The 10384-nt window shown below is 41.2% G+C and overlaps 1 pseudogene; it reads left to right on the forward strand.

Annotated features, from left to right (window-relative positions):
- Nucleotides 1–5795: 5795 nt before the first annotated feature.
- On the forward strand, nt 5796–7351 carry LOC115844174 (large ribosomal subunit protein uL30m pseudogene; annotated as a pseudogene).
- The last annotated feature ends 3033 nt before the right edge of the window (nt 7352–10384 follow it).

The raw sequence follows: 10384 nt of genomic DNA on the forward strand, positions 1-10384 counted from the left end.
AAGCTATACAAAGATATATAAAGATGTACAATGATCAATAGGCACATGAAAATATGCTCAAATCATTAGTCATCAGGTAAGTGCAAATCAAAACCAGAATGAGATACTACTTCACACCCACTTGGATAACTAAGATTAAAAAGTCAGATAACAAGAGTTGACAAGGATGTGGAGAAACAGAAACCCTCATGGTACTGCTAGGGGAATGTAAAATTTTGCAGCCACTTTGGAAAGCAGTGTAGCAATTCCTCAAATGATTAAACGTAAGAGTTAACATATGATCCAGCAATTCCCCTCTTAGATATACACCCGGGAGAAGTGAAAACATATGTTCATACAAAAACACTTCCAAGAATGTTTATAGCAGCATTATTCATAATAGCTAATAGGTGAAAGCAAGGCAAACATTCATCACTTGATGAATTAATAAATAAAATGTAGTATATGCACATGCAATGGAATATTATTCATGCACAAAAAGAATGAAGTGCCAATACATACTACAAGATGGATGAACCCTTAAAATGTTATGGTAAGTGAAAGAAGGCAGTCACAAAATACCACCTCACTGCACTTCCCAGCCCATGATGCATGCCTGCTGGTGTGTGTGGCAACTGGGGGCTGAAACTCAGGCTTCAGTGGACAGACCCAGGGAGAGGACTCAGTCTGGCTGTGCGAAGACAGTCCGAAGGGCCTAGAATGTGGTCCAGGCTGCAACTGGGGGTGTGTGCAGGACACAGCCCAGGTCCATCATGTGAAGGGAGGGGCAGGCTCCACCATAGCAGTGTGTTCACAGGGGAATGCAGGCAATCGGCTCAGACTTCAGCCCTGTCTCCATGTGTGGACAACCTTCCAGAGCTTGTGCATTCCAAGAGCTCGGAGGGGTGGAGCTCATGAAGAAGAGGGAACATTCCTAAAGTCATTCTATGTAACCACCATCACCTTGGTACCCAAACCAGACAAAGACACTACCAAAAAATTACAGGCCAGTATCTTTGACAAATATAGTTAGAAAAATCCTCAAAAAAATATTAGCAAACCGAATCCAACAACACATAAAAATGATCATATACCATGATCAGGTTGGATTCATTCCAGAGCCACAAGGATGGTTCAACATTATGCAAATCAATCAACGTGATACGCCAAATCAAAAAAAGAAATGACAAAAACCACATGATCATCTCAATAGATGAGAAAAAGCACTGATAAAATTCAACATCTATTCACAATAAAAACTGTCACCAAAGTGGCTATATAGGGAACATACCTCAACATAATAAAAGCTATCTATGCCAAACCAAGAGTCAACATAATACTCAACAGTGAAAAGCTGAAAACCTTCCTGCTAATATCTGGAACAAGATAAGGATACCCACTTTCACCACTTTTATTCAACATAGCATTGGAAGTCCTAGCCACAGCAATCAGACAAGAAAAAGAGATAAAAGGTATCCAAATTGGAAGCAAAGGGCTTCCCTGGTGGCGCAGTGGTTGAGAGTCCGCCTGCCGATGCAGGGGACACGGGTTCGTGCCCCGGTCCGGGAAGATCCCACATGCCATGGAGCGGCTGCGCCCATGAGCCATGGCCACTAAGCCTGCGCGTCCGGAGCCTGTGCTCCGCAACGGGAGAGGCCACAACAGTGAGAGGCCCACGTACCGCAAAAAAAAAAAAAATTGGAAGGAAAGAGGTAAAACTGTCAATATATGCAGATGACATGATACTCTCTCTAGAAAACTATAGACTCAACACAAAAACCTATTAGAACTGATAAACAAATTCACCAAGGTATTACGATACAAGATTAACATACAAAAAGCTGTTGTACTTCTTTACACTAACAATGCAACAACAGAAAGAAAAAGTAAAAAAACCCAACCCTTTTAAAAATCACATCAAAAAGAAATAAAACACATAGGAATAAAACTGACCAAAGAGGTGAAAGACAGACGCTGAGAACAATGAAACACTGATAAAGGGAACTGAAGATGATTCAAAGAAATGGAAAGATAACTCATGAGCTTGGATTGGAAGAATTAACATTGTTAAAATGACCATACTACCCAAAGCAACCCACAGATTTAATGTGAACCCCATCAAATTACCCATGACATTTTTCATAGAACTAGAACAAATAATCCAAAAATTGATATGGAACCACAAAAGACCCAGAATTGCCAAACCAATCCTGAGGAAAGAGAACAAAGCTGGAGGCATAACCCTTCTAGACTTCAGACAATACTACAAAGCTAGAGCAATCAAGGCAGCATGGTACGGGCACAAAAACAAACATATGGATCAATGGAACAGAATAGAGAGCCCAGAAATCAACCCACACACCTAAGGTCAATTAATCTTCGACAAAGGAGGCAAGAATATGCAATAGAGAAAAGACAGTGTCTTCAGCAATCAGCGCTGGGAAAACTGGACAGCTGCATGTAAATCAATGAAGTTAGAACACTCCTTCACACCATACGCAAAAATAAGCTCAAAATAGTTTAAAGACTTGGGACTTCCCTGGTGGTCTGGTGGCTAAGACTCCGTGCTCTCAATGCAGGGGGCCCGGGTTTGATCCCTGCTCAGGGAACTAGATCCCATATGCCACAACTGAGAGTTCACATGCCATAATTAAAGATCCCACATGCCACAACTAAATCCTGCATACTACAGCAAAGATCCTGCACGTGACAACAAAGATCCTGCGTGCCGCAACTAAGACCCGACACAGCCAAATAAATACATAGATGTTAAAAAAATAATTTAGAATCTTGGGGTGGAGTCAAGATGGTGGACTAGGAGGATGTGGAATTCACATCTCTGCACAACTAGTGCACCTACCAGGCACTGGTGGGGAACCACAGACAACTAAGGGAATGGGAAGACGCCCAAGCGACTGGGCAGGATGTTGGGGGAGGGAGGGGGGAGGAGAAGTAGAGGTGGGATGGGACCAGCAGCCCTGAGGAGCAGTTGGGGGAGGGGAGGGGTTCCCACGCCCAGAGGGGAAACAGGGGAGACCCTGGAGAGGGCAGAGAATCAGAAGGGAATGAGGCCAGCATTTACCCTGCCCACTTGGGCCCTGGGGAGCCTGCTGAGGTCCTGGGCCTGATCCTCTGCCCATCAAGACCTCCTCCAGCCACGTGGGTCCTGTGGGAGTGGGAGGGAGAAAGGGGGAGAAAAACTAAAAGCTGGCCGAATTGGACCAGCACCCATGAGGGGCAGCTGGGTGGAGGGGAAGGGTACCATGCCTGGAGTGGCTCACCCACAATTAGGGATCAATGGGGACAGGGGAGACCCTCAGGAAAGCGGAGGATCGGAAGGGAGTGCAGCTAGAGTTTTCCCTGGCCACTTGAGCCCTGGGGAGCCTGTTGAAGTCCCGGGCCTAATCTGGGACCAATTACAAGTATTGAAATTGAATCTGTGATTTAAAAACTCCCAACAAACAACACTCCAGGACCAGATTGCTTCATAGGCAAATTCTATCAAACATTTAGAGAAGAGTTAACACTGATTCTTCTCAAACTCTTCCAAAAAACTGCAGAGGGAGAAACACTCCTAAACTCATTCTACAAGGCCACCACCACCATGATACCTAAACCAGATAAAGATATCACAAAAAAAGAAAATTACAGACCAATATCACTGATGAACATAGATGCAAAAATCCTCAAAAAATACTAGCAAACAGAATCCAATACAGGACCTAATAAAGGCCATATACAACAAACCCACAACAAACATCATTCTCAATGGTGAAAAACTGCAAGTATTTCCTCTAAGATAAGGAACAAGACAAGGATTAAAGACCTAAATGTAAGACCAGACACTATAAACTTAAAACTCTTAGAGAAAAACATAGGAAAAACACTCTTTGACATAAACCACAGCAAGATCCTTTTTGACCCACCTCCTAGAGTAATGAAAATAAAAACAAAAATAAACAAATGGGACCTAATTAAACTTAAAAGTTTTTGCACAGCAAAGGAAATCAAAAACAAGATGAAAAGACAACCCTCAGAATGGGAGAACATATTTGCAAATGAAGCAACGGACAAAGGATTAATCTCCAAAATATATAAACAGCTCATGTAGCTCAATATTAAAAAAGCAAGCAACCCAATCAAAAAATGGGCAGAAGACCTATAAATAGACATTTCACCAAAGAAGACATACAAATGGCAAAGAGGCACATGAAAAGATGCTCAACATCACTAATTATTAGAGAAATGCAAATCAAAACTACAATGAGGTATCACCTCATACCAGTCAGAATGGCCATCAACAAAAAGTCTACAAACAATAAATGCTGGAGAGGGTGTGGAGAAGAGAGAACCCTCTTGCAATGTTGGTGGGAATGTAAATTGATACAACCACTGTGGAAAGCAGTATGGAGGTTCCTTAAAAAACAAAAAATAGAACAACCGTATGACCCAGCAATTCCTCTACCGGGCATATACCCTGAGAAAACCATAATTAAAAAAGAGACAGGTACCCCAATGTTCATTGCAGCACTATTTACAACAGCCAGGACATGGAAACAACCTAACTGTCCAACGATAGATGAATGGATAGAGATGATGTGGTACATATATATACTGGAATATTACTCAGAGATAAAAAGTAACGAAATTGGGGGGCTTCCCTGGTGGCGCAGTGGTTGAGAGTCCGCCTGCCGATGCAGGGGACACGGGTTCGTGCCCCAGTCCGGGAGGATCCCACATGCCACGGAGCGGCTGGGCCTGTGAGCCATGGTCGCTGAGCCTGCGCGTCTGGAGCCTGTGCTCCACAACGGGAGAGACCACAACAGTGAGAGGCCCCCATACCGCAAAAAAAAAAAAAAAATAGTAACGAAATTGGGTCATTTTTAGAGATGTGGATGGACCTAGAGTCTGTCATACAGAATGAAGTAAGTCAAAAAGAAAAAAAACAAATATCATATATTAACACATATATATATGTGGAATCCAAAAAATGGTACAGATGAACCTATTTTCAGGGTAGGAACAGAAGCGCAGAGGTTGAGAACGGACGTGTGGATGCAGTGGGGGAAGGGGAGGGTGGGAAGAATTGGGAGATTAGGTTTGACATAAACACACTACCATGTGTAAAATAGATAGCTAGTAGGAACCTGCTGTATAGCACAGGGAGCTCAGCTCGGTGTTCTGTGATGACCTAGATGGGTGGGATGGGGCAGGGGGAGGGAGGTCAAAGATAGAGGGAATATATTTATACATATAGCTGATTCACTTGACTGTACACCAGAAACTAACAAAACACTGTAAAGCAAGTATACTCCAATAAAAAAATTATTTGATAAAAAAAAATGTTAATCCCACCCCCCCCCCCAAAATAGTTTAAAGACATAAATATAAGACATGAAAGCATAAAACTCCTAGATGAGAACACAGGCAAAACATAGTCTGACATGAAATATAGCAATGTTTTCTTAGGTCAATCTTCCAAGGCAGAAGAAATAAAAGCAATAAACAAATGGCACCTAATCAAACTTATAAGCTTTTGCACAGCAAAGGAAACCATAAGCAAAAGGAAAAGACAACCTATATACTGGGAGAAAATATTCGCAAACAATGCAACTGACAAGGGCTTAATTTCCAAAATACACCAACAGCTCATACAACTCAATATCAAAAAGCCAAACAACCCAATCAAAAACTGAGAAGACCTAAATAGTCATTTCTCCAAAGAAGACATACACATGGCAAACAGGCACATGAAAAGAAGCTCAACATCACCAATTATTAGAGAAACGCAAATCAAAACTACAATGAGGGAGCTTCAGGCTGAAAGACATTTAGGAATTGCTGCCCCTAAGGAGAACAATCACCACACTCATGGCAGGGATTTTGCGCTCAATAGTTCAGAGGCCCCCAGGCAGACTACAAATGGTGACAAAAGGTGTGGAGCCCCTTGTTCGTACAGATTGGATTCGTCACAAATTTATGAAGTCAAGAATTCCAGATAAAGTTTTTCAACCTTCACCTGAAGATCATGAAAAATATGGTGGGGATCCCCAGCAGCCTCATAAACTGCATATTGTTACCAGAATAAAAAGTACAAAAAGACGTCCATATTGGGAGAAAGATATAATAAAGATGCTTGGGTTACAGAAAGCACATACTCCTCAAGTTCACAAGAATATCCCTTCGGTGAATGCAAAACTGAAAGTGGTTAAACATTTGATAAGAATCAAGCCCCTGAAGCTGCCGCAGGGTCTCCCAAGAGAGGAGGACATGTCCAGCACGTGCCTCAAGAGCACTGGAGAGCTGGTGGTGGGGTGGCTTCAGAACCCCACGGACCAGGAAGTGAATAAGTCCTGATGGCCTCGCGGCTTCAGAGTAAAAAGTGCAAGTCATTTCTATCTCAAGATGTTGCTCAGTGTATCCTGTCCAAAAACTTAAATGCTGCGGTGCAGCCGTCGGCACATCAGGTGACTCAACAACTCATCCTACAATTGGCCCTAGTCCAACAAAGACTATGCCCTCTGGACATCCTCCTGGTCTTAACTGACAAAATCTTGACCAGTGAAAATCTGGACGTCGTGGATTGATGCCTTGTGGTCTGACTTTGTCTGCCTTTGGCTGAAGAGGGGCATCAGAGAAGAGCAGCTGTGACAGCCAGGAGCTGGACTGGAAAGCCTCCGTGTGTCTAGGAGCCGGCCCAGCACTGACAGGTGTTGCCTATTGAACGTAAGCAATTTCACAGGTCACCAACATCACATGAAGCTGCTCTGTAACTGATGGATCAAGGCGAAGACAAGCTCCCTCCATAATCACATCCGAGCGCAGACGAAAACACAAGCAGTGTTCAAGCCGGAAAAATGAGGCATATCCCCTCTTCTGGGTAATGTGGGGCCTGCTGCTTCTCATCACACAGCGTTAGCCTCGCTTCATGCCTCTCACCTTCTAGATGAGATTCATGAAGACACCAATCATAGAGCCATCTCTCTTTTCCTGACAGCATCCAATCCAGAGCAAACCATGCTTCTTTGAACACTCATCAAAATCATCTAATAAGAGCCCAGATCCTTTAAAGTCCTTCCCAAAGGACTTTTCCTGAGATGCAATAAAGGGAACTTATCCAGCTCCAGGTGTGTCTGGTGGTCTGTGGCCAGCCTGCACTCCCGATACTAATTCTTGTGGCTCTCGGGTCTAAGCTGCTAAGGATCATTCTACTCAGCCTCGACCTCCTTAGAGTATCTCTGCTCCTTCCTTCACCACAGGTAACCCAGTCTGCTGTTTTCCCAGCCTGGAGAGCTTGCCAGAAAAAAACTCAAGTGGATTTGTTATAAAGCAGAAACTGACACACCATTGTAAAGCAATTATACTCCAATAAAGCTGTAAAAAAAAAAAAAAAAAAAAAAAACTACAATGAGGTACCACCTCACACCAGTCGGGATGGCCATCATCATTTACAAATAATAAATGCTGGAGACTTCAATTAAAAAAAAAAAAAAAGAACTCCAATAAATGCTGGAGAGGTGTGTGGATAAAAGGGAACGCTCCTACACTATTGGTGGGAATATCAATTGGTGCAGCCACTATGGAGAACAGCATGGAAGTTCCTTAAAAAACTAAAAGTAGAGTTAGCATATGATTCAGCATCCCACTCCTGGGCATATATCCAGGGGAAATTCTAATTTGGAAAGACACATGCACCCCTACGTTCAAAGCAGCACTATTCACAACAGCCAAGACGTGGAAGCAACCTAAACGTCCATCAACAGAGGAACAGATAAAGAAGATGTAGTGTATATATACAATGGAATATTACTCAGTCATAAAAGAGAATGAGATGATGCCATTTGCAGAAACATGGATGGACCTAGAGATTATCATACTAAGTGAAGTAAGTCAGAGAAAGACAAATATATGATATCACTCATTTGTGGAATCTAAAAGAAAAAAAAGATACAAATGAACTTATTTACGAAACAGAAACACATTCACTAACATAGAAAACAAACTTATGGTTACCAAAGGGGAAGGGGTGAAGGGATAAATTAGGAGTTTGTGATGAACAGATACACATACATTATATATATATAATAATATACATTATTATATAGTAATATATAAAATAGATAAACAACAAGGTCCTACTGTATAGCACACGGAGCTATATTCAATATCTTGTAATAATCTATAATGGAAAAAATCTAAAAAAGTGTATATATGTAAAACTGAATCACTTTGCTGTATATATGAAACTAACATGACATTACCGATCAACTATACTTCAATAAAACAAAACAAATAACAGAAAAAAATGTTTACAGCAACAACCTACAAAATATAAAAAACGTAGGATTTAAATTCGTGTGTAAGACCTATATGAAAAAAATGCAAATATTTACTAAAAAAAGAAAAGCTATAATTTAAACTGAACTTGTTCCTGAATTGGAAGAATCAGTTTTGCAGAGATATAACTTCTTTCTCAATTTGAAAACTATTTAAGTGTAATTCCAATCAAAATGATCATAAAACTAATCTGGGGGCTTCCCTGGTGGCACAGTAGTTAAGAATCCCCCTGACAATGCAGGGGACACGGGTTCGAGCCCTTGTCCGGGAAGATACCTGGTGCCGTGGAGCAACTAAGCCCTTGCGCCACAACTACTGAGCCTGTGTGCCACAACTACTAAAACCCATGTGCCTAGAGCCCGTGCTCTGCAACAAGAGAAGCCACTGCAATGAGAAGCCCACACCACAACAAGAGTAGCCCCCACTCATCACAACTAGAGAAAGCCCGCACACAGCAACGAAGACCCAACGCAGCCAAAAATAAAAAACAAAACCTCATCTGGACTAATAAACTTATAAAAATAGTCAAAATATTCTTAAAAAACAAAGAATTTTGAGTTATAATTATCAGGTGTTATAACCTCTAGTAATTAAGACATTAAAATGGCAAATTAAAGCATGATTTCATTTCATTTCTCCCGCAATTTTTTTTTCAAGATGAATATAAAAAAATAAATAAGTCCACAAAGACAGCAACAGAGATTTTTCTTTTGTCTTCATCATCTTGGGAAGTAATCTGGGATTTTGAGAGGTCATTTTACATGTATAACTACCATTTATAGAATGATTACTCCATGCCAGGTGCTGTATTTTGCATCTTACACATATAACTTCATTTGATCCATACAACCTTACAGTGTATTATCTGGTATTATCTGCATCAGCCATTTGAAAAAATGTTGTGAGAAATTAAATAGAGTAGTAACTGATTTCACAGGGCAGAGGAAGCAAACCAGTTTGCCCCAGAAAACCCAGGAGGGGCTCAGAACTGACCTGGTATAATGGATGATGTAGATAAGGTTCCATATAACAAAGATAGGTTGAAAGACTGCATGCAGGAGCCATAAATCCCTCCTCCTACACATCTCCACACCTCTACTCACAAGACATTCTCTGCATTAAGTTAAAAGGAGACATCCAGGGCCCAGGACACCAGGTGCAGTTGTGGGCATGAGTGAGAGCTGAAAAGAGAATTCACTGAAAGTCTGTTTTGGGAACACGGTCACTTCCAGCCCCCTTTTGCTGTCACATGTGCAAAGTATTAACAGCCGGAAGAACCACAGGATCTTCTGGAGAGCAATGCAGCACCAAACAAAGGACTCAGTCTCAAGACTGATACACAGGATAACTACCCAAACAGACAGCTTTCTACCCAGCGATTCAAGAGTGAAGTTCCCCATAACATTTAAATATGAGAGAACATCCAAGGATCAAATGGAAAGGCCCTGGAGAGAAAAAGTAAATCTAAGGTAACAAGAAAAAGAGATCTTGGTTCCGTGAAACAGATACTGCCCAGAAAATAATATTTAAAAGAATTTTTTTCTAGAGGGATAAAGGGCATCCAGAAATAAACATAGTATTTTAATGAAAAAGAAATAATCAGGGAACAAGAAATAGGTCTTGGAAATTCGACTTTTGACAGTTGAAATTAAAAATTCAATAGATGGCTGGAATTTACATAGGCAAGGAAATGTCTCAGAAACAGAAAAAGCAGCTTGGGAGACTCACAAAAAATTGCAGAAAAAGATATAAGACAGAGATTCAGTTCAAGGTAACTGGATTTCCAGGATAATTGGACTTCCAGAAAGAGAGAAACTGAAGGGTGGGAGAACATTATAATTTGTATAAAAAGTAATAAAATAAATTTTCCCAGATTTGAGAGATCCATCATGTACCCAGTACAATAAATTTAAAAAGCTAAACAACAGGCACATGTTCTTCCAATTCCAGTATATCAGAGACAAAGATTACAAGAGCCCCAAGGAGTATGAGGTCACAGGTTCTGAGTAAAAGGAGAAACAGAGTTGCACTGGGCATCCAAATAGCAACAGTAGATGTAACTCTGGTA

The sequence above is a fragment of the Globicephala melas genome, chromosome 11, assembly GCF_963455315.2.
Source record: "Globicephala melas chromosome 11, mGloMel1.2, whole genome shotgun sequence".
In the NCBI taxonomy this organism is placed as follows: Eukaryota; Metazoa; Chordata; class Mammalia; order Artiodactyla; family Delphinidae; genus Globicephala; species Globicephala melas.